Source organism: Pelodiscus sinensis, chromosome 2 (genome assembly GCF_049634645.1).
Source record: "Pelodiscus sinensis isolate JC-2024 chromosome 2, ASM4963464v1, whole genome shotgun sequence".
Taxonomy (NCBI): domain Eukaryota; kingdom Metazoa; phylum Chordata; order Testudines; family Trionychidae; genus Pelodiscus; species Pelodiscus sinensis.
This window is the reverse complement of record NC_134712.1, coordinates 44,064,273-44,082,421: the sequence shown is the minus strand read 5'-3', so window position 1 is coordinate 44,082,421 and position 18,149 is coordinate 44,064,273.

Here is an 18,149-nt window from a genome sequence, read left to right as displayed (position 1 = left end):
CTTCCACAGGGCGATGGCTACACGCTTCTAGAGGGGGATGGCGGGCCTCATGCGAGTGACCCTTCTGCGCAGAGCAGGGACGAGCCACTCGCAGAGCTCCAGGAAGGTGTCCCTCTTCATCCTGAAGTTCTGGGTCCACTGTTGGTCTCCCCAGCGCTCCAGGATGATGCGGTCCCACCAGTCGCTGCTGGTGTCCAGATGCCAGATGCAGCAGGGCTCGCCGGCGGCAGGGCACGCCGGCGCCCGGGCGCCACTGCGGCTGCTCCATGGCCCCCACGGTGGCGAGGCGGAGAGGCAGGGGGCTGATGTGCACCAGGTGGAACCAGCCAGCCTCCAGCAATTGCTGGCAGGCTTGCAACAGCAAGTCCATAAACTGCACCAGAAAGTGCAGGGCGAGCTCTGGCTCCATGTTGCCACCTGCGGCAGCGTCCCCGAAGGGAACAACCAACACAGACGGGCGCAGAGAAAAATGCTTTGCTGTCCCTCGGCGAGGTAGGCAAGCAAGCGGAAAAGCTGAGAACCGGCTGTCCAGGGGTGTCTCTTTAAGCATAGCCTCAGATAGTCTCAGACAGCAGCCACACAAAGCAACTACTGACCTGATGCCCTGCCAGAACCGGTGTCAGCCGCTCTTAAATGCGCCCCTGCGTCCAATCAGTGTGGACGCGCTAGTTCGAATTAGCAAAATGCTAATTCGAACTAGTTTTTAAGTCGAGATGCGCTAGTTCGAATTAGAGCTGTAGTGTAGACATACCCTTACTGTTTATGAATTTCTCACACTGAAAGGAGAAAGTCCAAAGTCTCTCTAATTAGCATGCCCACCATCTGTCAGTGAATTAAATGTAAATTCAAAAGACTATAGGCTTATCTATATGGTCAGTTAGCACATAGCAATCTGCACTGTGCATTTACACTCTTGATCATGATGTGCATTAAACTGGCCTTTTGGATCGTACTACAATGTAGGATCTAAACAGTGATTAATACATGGCAAGCCAGAGCACTGTACATTCATATTGTGGCTTGCTTTGCATTAAGTTTCCATCTGGACAAACCCTGAGTTTGACTAGGCCTCCCATATTAGATGCTTTCTTTAAGTGACATATTGATCATTCTCCTCTTTTAGGGCTAATCCTTCTTCCATCCTCTCAACAAAACCAAAGCATCTTCCCATTTCCAGTCTTAACTTTCCTTTTCCTGGTCAAGTGGATGTGATGCTGGCAGGCTAGATGCCAGCTGTTGCAAAGACTGTAGGCATTATTTTAAAACTGACAAATCCAGACCAGTTCACCTGTATATTAGTTTTCCTCAAAATATGTATTAGTCTTATAAGAATGTTTAGATGTAGACTAGTCTTATAAGAATGTGTTTAGAGTGTAAACACGGCGGCATGCATTAATCTCCCTTGTAATGTCTATATTTAATGCTATATGAAAATATGTAAGGTTTGCTTTAAAACTTGGCAAATGTTTGTTCTGAATTTGTGAACAAAAGCTCAAGATCTTCTCCATCCCCCAGACATCCAAGAGGATGATCATAATTTAGTGGAGTCTTATAAAAGAAAAGCTTTAATTCCACCCATGGAAAAGTACATGCAGAAGGCCTCACCCCATTGCTCTGAATGCTGGAAGAGGGAAATAAAAATAGTTGAAGATTGTTCTTCTCTTTGCTGTTTGAACTATCACAAAGCCAGAGAAACCTTGTGAGAGGGTTACTTCTTGTTCCACCCTGAAAGACACTTTGAACTGACAGGTCATTACACCTGTCACTCTTAGGGTATGTCAGCACAGCAAAGACAAGTCTGTGTTCCAGCAGACATGGGCTCACAGGCCTCAGGCTGTGGGTTGTTTCATTGCTATGTAGACATCTAGGCTTATATTGGAGCCCAGGCTCTGAGGCCCTGCATGGTAGGAGGGTCCCAGACCTCAGACTCTACCCAGAACACAGAAGTCTCCACGGCTCTGTGACCCCCTCAGTTGACACAGGCCAGTCATGGATTTGTCTTTGTGTACCCATGACCTTCAGATCTAAATTGTAGTTCATTTGGGTGTATGTTGGCTTTAATTGTAAATAGATCTCAATATTTTCCCAAAATAAAAAACCTTCTGATAATTTATTACAAGATTGGCTAAAAGCGTTGTCCTTGGGGTAAAATCTAGGGTAAGTGGCTTGTCTCTTGGCACTGGAAGCAATCTGAATGTGGCATGGTTTTTTGTTTTAAATGGCCACATATCACTAAGTCTTGTTTGTCTGGGTGACAAGATAGACTGGAAAGTCAAAGGGGATTGTCCGTGACTCCATGGTAAAATGTTTTAGTGATCCATGAGTTCATATTTGTTACCGGCTAATTATAGATCATACCGCCAGATATGTAACAAATATAGAATTATTTGTTACATGCTAATTATAGAACATACCTCCAGTTTGAGGGATCTGCTGGGTTTTTGGCAGTCTGACCTGAAGTAGATGCTCACGGTCGTGGGCCACTCCAGACAATGTGACACTGGAATCTTGTGCAGTCACTGTCTGATTCTGCTTTTATATCTACCTATTTTTACACCTAATTCATTGAACAAAGGCAAAGTAACTGATTGAAAACTGGTGGGGGGGGGGGGGGGGGGGAAAGAGCAGACTCCATCCAGTTCATTGCGTCTGGCTGTCTCTGAGCTTGTTTTGGGTACTATAACTGAATACCACCTCCAATGTAGGCCTATGCCATAAAAGCACAATTGTATCATAAAGACCAAATTGTAACCCATCCTATGTATCTGTACAGTATGGAATGAGGCCCTTCTTTTCCCCTATTGGCTATCTTCCCATCCTAGGGGAATCAGCCTTTGTGGAGTCCTTATATCTCCCTGTCCCATGCATGTGCATGAGAAGACTTGTGGGGAAGGGAAGATAGGGAAGAGATGGAACCTCAGCAGTGGGTGCTAACATACTAGCTATTGCAACTGCATTGCATGCCATGGGGTGTCTGTGTTAGCATATGCAGCACTGGCACAGGACACACCCCACTAGAGCTGAGAGAGGCATATTGTGACAGATTTATCTGTTCCACAGTCTGCTCCCAGGGCAGTTCAGTTATGTGCTACCCGAGAGAGAGAGAGAGAGAGAGAGAGAGAGAGAGAGCACTTGTACAGAGCCACAACTGACTATACAGTTGGCAACGCTTGGAACCAGCTCAGCTAAAAGAAAAGGCTCGTGTTTGCCAAGAATAGCTGAAGCATATAAAATAGAACACAGCTTTGGCTTAAAACAGCTAAGACTTCTGTAGAAATCAGTGTCTATATAACTCAGATATAGATAACCTAAACCACCACTTTTTTGTTACACTGTAATTTACTAGCCACATGGTTCCTTTATACTATGAATCACTCCCAGCTGTAATTAGAAGCCATGGTTATTCATTCTTTTCCTTTAAAAAATAGTCTGCTCACTTTTACTGTGTTAACACACACATTTAATAAAGCATGTGTTCTGCAAAATAGAGCCAAATGAATATTAAATGCTTATTCCTGGAAAATATGCTTGCTCATTAAATTTGAGTCATTGCTTATGTGACAATGCTATGAGTGCCAAGAATACTTTTGGCACTGGTTGCCAGCTTCAGGCCCATTATTTTAATTGCCTTTAACCTATAATCAATATTGGCTGCTTTCAATTCAACTAAACACATAGATAAGCACTATCAAAAATGGGCTTATTCTATTGCATCTTATATTCTGCTTTGCTGTTTGGAAGGTACAGCAAAATGTATCACTAATGTAACCTTTCCATAATCAGAAGTGTCCCCGAGGCTTAAGGAAACTTTCAAAATATAAACTAAAACATCTGTTTCACTATAATTTGTCATGGCAGTTTAAAGCCAAATTTTATTCTTATCTACACTGATGTAAATCTGAAGTGACTATACTGAAGTTACTGCAAATTTTCAACAGTGTAGATGAAAGCAAAATTTGACCCATAGAGCTTGACTGTATGACCTTCATGCTGTGGGCTGTGACTCTAATAGGTGGTACCACAGAAGCCATAAAAAATCTGAGTACCTGTTAATTAATGCAAGTAAAAGTCATGCAGTCTAGTTCTTAGAATACCCCTCCGCATGTCAAGGACCAAACGTGGGATTAAGTGTGTGACAACAACCCAAGGGCATGTCTACACAATGGAGAAAATCAACTCTCTGGAGGTTGATTTTCTAGCACTTGATTTAGCGGGTCTAGCATGGACCCTCAAATCAAACACTAAGGACAGCCCCCGCTGGCATCTTGTACTCCTCATTCTGTGTGCTTCCCACAGTGTTGACGCTGCGGTGGCTCAGCTTAATGTAAGCAGAATCCAGCTACACATTTTGCATAGCTGCATGGTGTATCTTAAGCCAACCTGCCCCATCTAGTGTAGACCCAGCACAAGTGAGTGACAAAAAAACTTATTCATGTGGGAATCTTTAAATGCTGTGGGATTCATTGCATTAATGGAAGTGACTTTCTATAACCTCAGTTTCATGGGTGAAAGACACTCTGGAAGGAATGCAGAGTCTAACCACTACTTATGAAGAGTCTCACCACTACTCAGTGCTGCTCATCCATGTGGGCACTCAGGGTACTGCTAATTATGACCATGAATAGATCAACAGTGACTACAGGGTCCAGAGTGAAGGAGTCAGGGGTGCAAGTTGCATTCTCATCCACTCATTCAGATGAAGCCCACGCAGAGGAGGACAGATCAGGGAAATGAATGCATGGCTGTTCACATGGTGCTGAAAGGAGGCTTTGGCTCCAGTTTCCTTAACAATGGGATGCTATTCTTGGAAGAAGAATTCCGCCCTTCATGGGATTTGACTATGAAGGTGAAAAGCATCTTCTCTCACCTACTTGCCATCCTAGTAAAAAGTTCATGGATGGCAGGTGACAGGAGACCACAGGTGATTGCCTTTGTTTTCATAATAACTCTGCCTTAATAAAGAGGGTTGTTTTTATGACCTTAACATAAGGCTAAATGTTGGGAGAATGATAGCAAATTACTATCAGATCACAAGCAACAAGAGGGACAACAAAATCTTCGATGTCTGTACACAAATGTAAGGAGTACAGGGAATAAACAAAAAATCCTGGAAGTATTCCTGCATATGCTAAATTATAATTTAATTGCATCAGAAGAAATTTAATGTGATAAATCCTATTATTGGGATTCTGGTATGGAGGGGAATGGCTTGTTCAGCAAGGATAGGTGAAGAGGGCAAGGGTAGGGGTGTTGCATTATACATAGGCTTGGGAGGACTGGCTTTTGATTGGTAAATCAATAAAAGTTTATTTCAGTATATGTGAAAAAATAAACATACAAATACAAAGAGATTTCTGGCAATAATAATAGAAATTTACAGATAGACAAAGTGAGGAAAATTTAAGGACATATTAGAATTTGATTTAAGGATCTTTACTGTGTGTATTTTGACAAATGATGTTGACAATTTGCATTTTAATAGTTATAAATCTTTAACTTTTTAAATCTGAAGTTCTGCTGTTTAAAAATCACTGTCTCATGCCCACCCCATAATTTCCCACAACTGTAAAATTTAAATCAATGAAATCAGAAAAAATGCTTAAAACCCATTATTTTGCATAGATGTGAAAATTTCAATATATTAAAAGTAAATACTAACATTTTCTGTCATAATGATAAAAAATTAAACCCAAATCTGCCAAGTCTAATTATAAAAAAGAATATATAGGTTCTGAATTCAGGAAGGAAATGAGAGGCCAAACTAAGTGGGATTCTCTGGAGGAAGATAAAATTGGAGGGGTACGGCAATATGGACCGCTGAAGAAAAAGGAGGTAGATGTGACATTTAATAGATCTAAACTAACCTTTTGTGTAATTCAGGGCAGTTAACTTCCTCCCAAAAAATTCCTAGAGCACATTTTTTAGAAAAACATCCAGTCTTGATTTAAAAATTGTCAGTGATTGCGAATCCTCCAAGACTCTTAGTAAATTGTTTCAAGGGTTAACTACTTATAGGCTGTGTCTACATTGGCACCCTTTTCCAGAAAAGGGATGCTAATGAGACCAGTCGAAATTGCAAATGCCGCGGGGGATTTAAATATCCCCTGCGGCATTTGCATGAAAATGACTGCCACTTTTTTCCAGCTTGGGGTTTTGCCGGAGAAAAGTGCCAGTCTAGACGGGATCTTGCAGAAAATAAAGCCTTTTCCGGAAGATCCCATATTCCTACTTGAAAGATCCCGTCTAGACTGGTGCTTTTCTCCAGCAAAACCCCGAGCCGGAAAAAAGCGACAGCCATGTTCATGCAAATGCCGCGGGGGATATTTAAATCCCCCGCGGCATTTGCAATTCCAACTGGTCTCATTAGCATCCCTTTTCCGGAAAGGGGTGCCAATGTAGACACAGCCATACTGTTACAATTGTATGCCTTTTTTCCAGTCTGAATTTGTCTAGTGCAACCTATAGCCACTGTGTTGATATATTTTTTTTTCTTTGTGCTAAACTTAAGAGACAGTTATTGAATATTAGTTTCCCATGTAGATAATAGTAGACTGTGACCAAGTCACTCGTAACCTTCTCTCTGCTAAGCTAAATAGGTTGAGCTCCAGTTGTTTATTATGATAGGTCATCTTTTCTAGTCCTCTAATTCCCATGGCTCTTCTCTGAACCCTCTCCAATTTATTTATAAAACAAATAATGGAAATTTCTAAAACACAAAACTGGCTAGTAATAGAAGACATCCACTGCCCAAATATCTGTTGAAAAAGTGATGCAGCAAAAATCAATGTTCAATAAGTGGACAACTTTTTATTCCAAAAATGGAAGTAATCAGGGGCAGCCATTTTGGACTTGATTCTGACTAACAGGGAGAGAATTGGTGTGAATCTGAAGGTTGAAGGTAACATGGGTGAAAGAAAATATGAAATGTTCTTGATTTTTAAGGAACAAGAATGTAGCTTTTATTTTAAATTAAATGAATAGATAACGCTATGTCAAGTAACAGTAAGTCCAGATCCTACAAGACCAAAATAATTAGGATAGAAATTACCCCTAAATTTGGAGGCTGTAGGAATGCATGAAAGATGAAGAAAATAACCCTAAGCACAGATACAAGTAAAAAATCTTGTTTGTATTTTAAGTTACACATACAGAAACTTGAGGGTCCATGCACTGGCCAATGCCATTTTCATACTTACATACCCAAATATTTAATAAAGCTGAGAGAGTCTCTTGAAAGGTGGTTTCTGCTGGGGCCTCCAGCCCAAAAAGGAAATGTCTTATCTTTTTGGTTTGGCCATTCTTAACACTTTTCAGCCCTCCTTTTCCTTGTGTACTTTCATATCCCAAAATTGTTGAGATGTCCTACTTTTCATAGATTATCTTAGATCCCCCTTTTTATTAGCATTTTATTTACATACAGATTGCCTTCAGTCAGAACAAAGCTTTGTATGATGCTACAATCAAGTGTCTTGCAATCTAAGCATAGTGTTATTCTTTGGTCACTTATGTTAAGCTTTATCCTAGTGTGGCTAAACTGAAGCCTTATAGGCCTTGCATTGCAGCCTGTGTTTTACTTATATATTAACATACCCTCATTGCTTCTAAATACTTGTCATTCTTCCACTTCTATGGTCCTATTTTATTTCTACAACATGAATATCTTTTGCACACTGACTATATATGAAGTAAGATATGAGTTAACCATAGCAATAGATGACACAATGATAATGAATGATAAAATGAGCTAGTAGTTTACAAGTGAGAATAAAGACAACGGACTTCAAAAAAGCAGACAAATTTAGAACTGCTAAGTGAGGTCCCAAAGGAAAAAAGCATAAGGGGGAAAGTAATTCAGGAGAGCTGGGAATTTCTCAGAGGCAATTTTTAAGGCACGCGAGTGAACTATTCCAATGCAAAGGAAAGATAAGAATAGTAAAAGGCCAATATGGCCCCATCAGGAATTCTTTAATGACCTAAAACATCAATAAGGAATCATACAAAAAATGGAAATGTGCAAATGACTCAGGATGAATACAAAAGGGAAGCACAAGCATGTAGAGACAAATTCAGAAGGGTGAAGGCATAAAATAAGTTTGATCTAGCAAGGGACAGAAAGGCAATAACCGGTGATTCTAGGAGCAAAAGCAAGATGAAGGAGAATGTAGGTTCCCAACTTAAAAGGAAAGGAGTGTTAATAATGAATCACATCAAGAAGTCTCAGGTGTTTAATGCTTATTTTGTTTTGGCCTTCACTAAAAGCAAATTGTGACTAAATGATTAATGCAATTTTTAATAACTAAGAGGAAAGAGTGCAAGCCAAAGCAGGGGAAAACAGCATAAAGAATATTTTAATAAATGAGGAATATTCAGGTTAGCATACCCTTATGAAATGTACTCTACAGTATTTAAAGAACTAGCTGAAGCAATTGCAGAACCATTAACAATTATCTTCAAAATTTCTTGGCAAACACGTGAAGTCACAGAACTCCAGAAGGGCAAACACAGTAACTATCTACAAAAGGCTAGGAAGAAGGACACAGGCAGACTTGCCTATAATTCCTATCTTTCATACCTGGAAACATCTTGGAGCAAGTTATTAAAGTATCAATTTATAATCATGAAGAGGATAATATGGTTTTAGAGAATAGACAGCATGGATTTGTCAAGAACTATCCATACAAAACTAACCTGATTTCCTCCTTTGATAGGGTTACTGACTCAGTGAATAGGGAAGTAGATCTGATTTCTGCAAGGCTTTTGATACAGTCACATGTGACATTCTCTTAAGCAAACTAGAGAAATGTGGTCTAGGTGAAATTACTATAAAATGGATGCACAACTATGGTTCACTCTCAGATTGGGAGTGGACATATTGGAGAGAATTCAAAGCCTCTACTGGAACAACAATGATAAAGGGTTTTAAAAACTTGACCAATAAAGAAGGGTTAAAAATCTCATTTTGTGTTGAGAAAAGAAGATCGTGGAAGATGAAATAGTTTTCAAATATGTTAAGACTTTTCTAAAGAGAACAGTGCTGAATTGTTCTCCGTATCCCCTAAAGGCAGGATAAGAAGTAAGGTGTTTAATCTGCAGCAAGAGCAATTTAATTTAGATATTAGGGGGAAATTTCTTACTATAAGAATAGTTAAGCACTGAATTAGGCTTCCAAATGAGTTGTAAAATCCCATTATTTAAGGAATTTAAGAACAGGCTAGACAAGCACCTGTCACAGATGGTCTAACTTGATCTTGCCTCAGTGCAGGAAGCTGGACTAGATGATCTCTCAAAGTCTGTTCCAGCCCTACATTTGTATGATTTTTGCCTTTCTGATGTATATAATGTTCAACAGTAAAAAGCTAGGGGACATAATATGTAATGTTGGTAACTTTGGACTGAAATAAGTGATGTCTCCTGAAATGAGTGTCATTTGAGAGGCATGGCATTGTATTATTAAGCATGTGTTGCTCACTCAGTACACAAGTAGATCTCCTAGTTATGCCTACAAAAAGGTAAAACAGAACCCTTCAAATCACAAACTGTCCTTACATGGCAAAAGAGGTTAGCCTGATCCTTGGATGTACAAATAAGGAAGTACTGAGTAGGCATAGGAAGGTTATATTGCATTTGGCACTGGTGCTAACACTACTGGGGCAGTTCTGGTATCCACAACACAAGTAGTGGGCAGTTCTGGTATCCACAACACAAGAAGGATGTTGAAAAATTGGAGAGCCACAAGAATGCATCTGACAAAATCATTTTTACCCACAAAATCGAAATATATTTGCTTATAAAGAGCTGGGTAATTGCTAGCAACTGCATAGACACTGGCCTGCTGGAAATATCAGAGTGTAGCCTGAAAATAAGACAGTCAGGAAGGAGCAATACAAGCCTTTCCCAAAGGGTACATCTACACTGCGGGCGTTTTCCAGCATACCGGAGGTATGCCTGAAAACTCTGCCACGTCCAAGGAATGTGCTTGCTCTTCCGCCTTTCTTTTGCAAATGAAGCATGGATTAGCATATCACCGTGCTTCATTTGCATAATTTATTCACGCTGGTTTTGCACAAGGAGTTTTTGCGCAAAAACAAGCAGTGTGGGTGGGTTTTTTTGCGCAAAAAAACCATTTTGCTCAAGATCAAGATATGCTAATCCACACTTCATTTGCATAGGCACTTCTGGCAAAGCAGGCACTGTAGACGTAGGGGTACATCTAGACTACAAGCCTCTTGCGAAAGGTATCATCTCTAGACAGCCACAAGACTTTTGAAAAAGCGATCCACTTTTTCTAAAGACAGCTCCCAGGCAATCTGAACACTCTCTTTTGAAAAAGCCCTGTTTGTGTTCAAGAATGCCTTTTTTCGAAAGAGCTCTTTCAAAAAAAGGTGTTCCTCCTGGTAAAAGTAGGTTTACTGATTAAGAAAAAAAGCTGCATTCTCTCGATTTAATTTTGAAAGAACGTGACAGCAGTCTAGATACAGGTGAAGTTTTTTTAAAAAAAGGCCACTTTTTAAAAAAACCCTCCATAGTCTAGATACACACCCATAGAAACATTAAATTTGGAAAATTGCAGTGGAACAAAGACAAGAACAAGCAGTGTAGACTGGGCTGTCATATAATTACAGGATACCCATAGAATGGTTTATTTGCAAGTTGAAGCCGATCTATTATGGGAGGCAGTATTTTGCTGACTAGAATGACATGACTCTGTCCTGGTAGATCTTGATATATCTTGCCTTTGAACTCAGCTCCTAACACCACGCATCATATATAAAGAAATATTATATATGTTAGACTACCATATGATATGGAGTTTAAGCCAGAAAGGACCACCAAATCATCTACTCTGTTGTTTTGACTGTTATCGCATGCAATTTATACATTAGCTATATCACAAGGTAATAGCTGCTGGATAGCAACTAATATAAACAGCTGCAGGCTCTTTTGAAACATTATTTTTTTCAAATACCACCCCTTTGTGGTATCATATAAATCTAATAAACATATTTTTATTAGAAAAAATGAGTTTCAGCAAAAAAAAGGAAGTCATTTGTGGTCTCTGGAAATAGCAACCTAAATAGGTATATCTCACTCCATATATTAAACTGTTACTAGTAATGAACTCCTAGTCAGATCACCATGTAGTTTAACTGTATTGCCACGTACTCAAACTTTAAAGATTAACATTTTATGGAGAATTATTACCTCTTCCCAAAAGCCTCATCTGTGCAGTTCAGAAAGACAGAAAAAGCTGAGAATACATCCTGTTTGCTGTAGCTCTTTTGTCTACAACCAAAAAACCAAAACACCAGCAATTCTCAAAGCCTGCTAACGTAAATCTCAGACTCATGGGGTTCACACTACAGTGCTGAAAATAGATGTGTAGATGTTCTTACTTGGGTTCGAACTCAAGCTCCAAGACCCTCCCCTCTTGCTGGACTTCATAGCCAGAGTAGGAACATCTGCACTTCTGTTTTTAGCTGTGTAGTATGAGCCTGAGCTTACAGGCTCTGACTTTCTGCCACTATAGGTTTGTTCATAGTGTTGACATATTCTTGATCTTTTCCTGACAGGTCCAGTTTCTACAAGTAAGAGAGACAAGTGAGAATATACAGAACCAGCAGGTATGCCACCCTATCTTGAATGGATATGTCAACTATATCCAACATAGCATGTACAATCACTAGAAAAAAACTTTAGACCTGGTGCACACTGTTAAATAGAGAGCTTCTTTGCCAATTAGGCTATGTCTACACTGCATGATTATTTCAGAATAAGCTATTCCAGAAGAAATATTCTGAAAGGAGCTTATTTTGAAATAGCATGTCTATACTACAAAGAAGCCTGGAAATTAGTCTGAGGCAGGCTTCCCTAATGTGGACATGCTACCTCGATTTAGAGCCCCACACAGAACTGGGGAGTAATTACTTTGAATGGCATGGGAAAGGAGCTATTTCAAAATAGCAGCAGTGGTGTGTCCACACTATTGCTATTCCAAAATAGCTTGTTCAGAAGAGGTGTTATTCCTTGTGGAATGAGGCTTAAATGCCAAAATAAGCCACCCATTATTTCAAAATTATTTCAGAATAATGGGCTAGCTGTGTAGACGCTTGCATAGTTATTTTGGAATAATGAATGTTATTCCGAAATAATGCTGCTGTGTAGAAGTACCCTTAGAGAGCCACAAGATACTGTCATTCTAGGTCAATGTTTCTTAAACTTTTTAAGACCAAGGGACACCAAACAATAATTTTTTTTTATGGGGAACACCAAGGATTTTTTTTGTTGGGGGAAAAAAAAGCCCCCAAGGAAAAGTGGTTGAGCAAAAAAGGAGGCTTGTCCCTTTAAGGGTGGCCATTTTGAATTCTGTTCTTTCTGTGGCATACCTCCAACTGTCTCATGGCACACCAGTGTGCCGCAGAACACACTTTAAGAAATGCTGTTCTAGGTCTTTTGGATGGCATTTCCTGTGGCACCTAATCTCCATCACACTCCCTGAATGTACTGATGCATGGACTTCAGGTGGAACTATGGGAATACTGTTTGTCCCAGGCACTAGAGAGCAAGATTCTAACCTTATGAAGAATACAGATTTTAATAGTACCAAGTATGGACAAGAAGGATCACCTAAAAATTATAAAACACCCATTAGATCTTAAACTTAGACACTGGCATGTCCTCTAGAGCAAAACTTCATCCCAAATCCTTCCAGCAGGCTACAGTCAAGTTTGGCTGTGATCTTCCATTCATGAAACAAGCACACGACTCTCATGCCTCCTCAGAGGAAAGATGCACAGTGCATTGCTGCCTCTCAAATTAAACTCTAAAAATCCATTGTCTGTAGTTGTAAATAGGATAATGTCTGCTGCTTGTTTTTTTCTGTTTAGTGTCTCCCCTGGAGACTGCAATCACTTGATTAGCATTTTAAGTCTGTAAATGGATGCCTATTGCGTGATATACAAGAGTCAATTTACATGTAGACAGACAAATGTCTCTTGCCTGAAGGAAACATGTTTATACTATTACTGGTCACAAACCTTAAGAGCATAATTTTCTGTATGTGTATCCACACCATATTTTATCCTCATATTGGCATTAGTAAGCACCAGCACAATATGAAGACCAGTACAACACAAGCTTTTTCATTAGAGCTTTTACCATGACACTCTTTGACAAACCAGTATGTAGATTCCACACCCAGCAGACCCCTGTAGCAAGGATGCGTACCTATGGCTTTGCCAGTTGGCACCAAGCAATAACTGGGTCACAGATAGATTTCTTTTATTTTATTGGGCTTCATACAAAGCCTCTATAGCATATCTGTTTGCCTGCCAGCCTGCAACACAATCTATTCTAGGATTTTTTTTAAATGGAATTTTACATTCTTGAATTATCTGAAATACAGGTTTGACATTTTTGGACATATTAAAGTGATTTCTATAAAAATAATGACAACTGTTATATATAGTGTATAGCCTTCTCTCGAGTAAAAGGTTGTAATTCAACTCAAGGGTTTAATAGACCTCATAAAACATGAAATCCCAGCTTAGCTGGTCAGTGAATGAAAGCAAAGCCCTGTGAGTGAATTAATTAAAAATTACACTCAATTCAGTCTGACTATTTATGACAGTACACATAATGCTGACCATATGTAAAGATTTTCATACCAGTACCAGCTAATTTGATTCTAAGGACAAGAAACCATCCGTCTTTCCAAATACTGTTTTCCAAATACGTAAATACATTGACATACAATCATTTCCACAGGACACCTGTCTCATTCAATGCAGAGTGAGAGACAGAAGGACATACTGACTGATAATAACAATGTTCCAGAAGGCAGGTTACTGGGTCCCAAAGAGACTAGAAACCAGAGAAGGGCTCTTTTACAGCCAATATTGTACTTGCCTCTAATGCCTGTTTCTGAACTCTGCTAGGGATATACGTGGATGAATTTGACATTCATTTTCACATACAGATTCTATAGGGTGAAAAGAAGGGAAATCAGATACTGATCTGTTCATAGTATTTGGATTTTAGAAGAGCATGATTGTAAAAGTGTCATTAATTTAATAAAGCTAAAAAAGCAAAGAGATTGCAGCATGAGTTTTTAACGAATATTAATCAAACTCAGCAATTTGGAAAATGTGAGTTTCCGTTGGGTACATCAAACTGATCCCAGAGTTTAGCCCCATAGATGTGTGCCTCCCCTGAACGACAGCACATTACCCCTGCCCTAACAAGCACGCTGCAGTGCTTCACTGCCCTCACCCCTCTTGAACCCCTGTGTCTCAATCCTACTTGTATTTGTTCCCTTTTCTAAATTCAATCTTCTCAGATCCCTGTAGCTGACCAGGGTCAGGAATACATACATAGTGCCAAAGATAAATAATTCATTTAATTACAATAGCTAGATTAGCCCGGTTTTGTTTTTGTAGAGCTCTTTTTTTAAGCAGTACCATTTAATAACTTGTACATGCCAATAGAGTGCCACAGTATGCAGCACGGTCAGGCCTGTTCTTTCTTTGCATGCATTCAGATCCTCCAAGCTTTAGACATATTTAAATCCAAATGTGAATTTTGTAGTCCAGGCACACCCAACTGACTGCCTGTATCTGACATTCATATACTCTACCTGTCCTCCAGCTGGTCACGCCATGTCAGCCCAGTCCAGCAGTCTGTATTTCTGGGGTAACAAGTACAACTCAGCCAATCAGCCAGGATACTCAGATTCCACAGTAGAGCATGGAATGACATGATATTTGTGTCATTTGTTATTCACGTAAAGGCCTAATTTTTTTTATGGCCCCTAGGCATTTACATTACAACAGCTTCAGCAATAAGCATCCAGCTCATAAGACCAAACATCCCACTGCTACTCCCGATCTGTAGAATTTCAGTGCATTATAGAGCTTCTGCAACAACATCTCCATTAATTAACACTAAATTACAATACAGCACCTATGTAAAGAGATGATGAATACCATACAAATTCATTTTGATTACTGTTATTACACTGAATATAAAATGAAACCAGAATGATAGGACCTTGTAAGTGTTGGCAGCTGTTTTTGATCAGTGTTTATGCTTTTTGATATAATTTAATGGGAGATCATATGTTAATATGCAGCTGGAGTAAACTACCTTTCAGATTCAACAAGCCAGAGAAGAATTTCCAGCTGACATAGCAGCTACCAGAGCTGTAATTACCAATCACCAGAGAATACATTTTAAAAAACAAAATAGTCAAACTAGAATTTATTCAAAACTATAGTCCTTAATTTGATACATTGCTTAAAGAGAGAGACAGAGGTTCCACTTTGTTTGGATATTTAATTGAACTGATTGTGCTGTTGGTTATACTGAGCTTCATTCTCCTTTCCCCTTGTGCTGCGTGACACATTTATGCTACACAATGCTTCATGTGAGATAGATGAGCTACAGAAATGAAAGAAGTTGCAGGCCATATTGGTTGATTTCCTTCACAGGGCTCCTTAAACAAATTTAAGGCAGTCCAAGGAAATTAAAACATTTCCCCACCGGGGGCCATATTTATTCTCTTAAGTGTATATTAACCCTCCAGGTCCCAACCAAGCTCAGGGTCTCCCCCAGAATGGACCTTTCCCCCAGAAGCCCTTAGAAGGTCATTGAATAAGGGAAAGAGTAAATTGTGCAGATTCTCCTGTTTGTCAGTAAAGTTGATGTTTTAACAGTGTCATGGTTGTTTTATATGAAAATACATTTGCATTATACATAACATTGAAGGGTCAGAGAAAAGGCCAAATTTGGATCTATGACAATGTAAGATTTACAAGTAGGTTTTTGCTTTAGAAAACCTTTTCATCATCCTGGAAATCTTTCTACCACTGGAGATCTAAAACAGAAGGTTGGGATTACCTGAGGATTAAAATCAGGAAGGTGTAAATTTTGAGCAAATATTTATAAAGGTTTAACAGTATGAACCAGGTAATTCAGAATCAGTCAGTCTTAATTGAACCTGGGCAAGATAATGGAGCTGATGGTATGGGACTTGATTAATCAAAAATTAAAGGATTGTAATATGATGTCAAACAAATTATGGAAAGTAGATTATGTGAAAATAACTTGATACCTTTTCCCAATGAGGTTACAAGTTTGGCTGATAAAAGATAATGGTGTTGCTATCTCATACTTGAAGGTATTTGGGTAGGTATTACATGACATATGATTCTGAAATTTCGATAGAAAGATAAAAAATTAGCATGACAAAATAGGTGAAATGTCTTGTATTGGGTGTCTTGTATTGGACCAACATCTACTAGTGAGATAGACTAGGTTTTGAGCCACAAACAAGAGCTCTGTATATGACTCTCAAGTTTGTCTCACTCACCAACAGAAGTTAATCTCATAAAATACATTAATTTCCCCCACTTTGTCTCACTAACATCCTAAAACCAAAATGGCTATATCTACACTGCATACCTTAAATTATCATGTCACAAATTAAATTAATTAAAAGCTGGCTAATGAATAGATCTCAAAATTGTAAATAGGGAATCATCACTGAATAGATGTGTTTCTAGTGCAGTCATTCAGGGACTGGTTTTTGGCTCTCTATGTAGCATGTTTATTAATGACCATAAGATTAGTACTCTTAGAATTTGTAGAATACAGAAAAATTGGATAAGTGGTAAATAAGAAAGAGTACCAGTCACTGATACAGAGCAATCTGCTTTCACCCAATTTTATCAAATGATACAAACAAAAACTGTGTTTTACTATGGTTCAATATAAAAGTATACATCTAGGAACAAAGAAGATAGGCTGTACATATGCACTAGGGGAGTGTAACAGGATGGCTTGTCCCATTGGCTAGAGAGTCTATGGCTAAAAAACCCTAACTCTGGATGAGCCCACCTGAGCAGAATTAGGAATTTCTCTATAAAAGACAACAGGCAGCTGCAGTGAACTGAGAGATGTTCTGGCAACAGGTTGGAAAAGTAGTGGCCGTTTTTGACTTTGAATTCTGCCCAGCTCTGGGAAAGGGGGCTGGAAATCCTCCTGCAGGAGAAAGACATTGAGCTGGGTTGAGACCTGGAGGCCAGCATATACTTGTGAGAATAAGTTTGATCCTCAGTGGGGAAAGTTTAAATTTCCTTTGCACAATCTTGAATTTGCTTTAAGGAACTATGTGAAGGAAATCATATAACCAAAATGGCCTTCAACCTGTTCTAATTGTGTAGGTCTTCTGTCCCGCTAGTGATGGGTACTGACTGATGCCAGAATCACAGGATAGACTTCATATATATTAAGGCTTAGACTGTGACATTACAATCGACCCAGTGTAAGGGCATTCATTATTGCACTCTCACAATTTCCCTCCCACTCTCCCCACTGCTCCTGGAAGGAAGTATACTGCAGCAGCTCTATAGGTAGTGCAGTGGATGTCGGGTGGATGAAGCCCACGTCCTACTGACCCAGTCACTTATGCAGGGTAGGGACACAGCAGTTTCAAGGAGATTGATTCCCATCCCGTGTTGCTGCCTGTCCTTATGTAGTGAGGCTACCCAGGCCATGTTTTGGCTCTAAGTATAGCAGGTAGCAACCACTTATTAAAGTCTGTGTATTCAGAGCACATTATGGAAATCCTAATGGATGTTAATAGAGATGTAACCATGTTAGTCTGGTCTTGCTGAAACAAAAGACAGGACTATGCAGCATTTTAAAGACTAACAAGATGGTTTATTAGGGGATGAGCTTTTGTGGGCCAGACCCACTTCCTCAGATCAAATTATGGAAGAAAATTGCCAATTCTTGCTGTAATCCTTGTGCATCATTAGAAAGTCTTACATTTCCTCCAAAATGAACCTTGTACAGAAATTGTGATTAGACAACCTTGTTTTGAAGACACCTCTTCAAATATTGAGTGTGATTCTTCTCTGTCTTTATCAGAAGACAAAATTCAATATGAAAGCAGTTTCTCATGGTTCATTGAATGAATATTTAAGACAGGTTTCATTCTAAACAGGGTACAGTTCAAGTTTCAACTAAAGTGAACCTGTATTTTACAGTAGTTAGAACACATTTTCTCAAAATGGCCTTTGCCAAATATTAATCACTAGCAAGCATACAGCAGAGCACTCATTGATACCTCTACTAACTCCCGCTGAGCA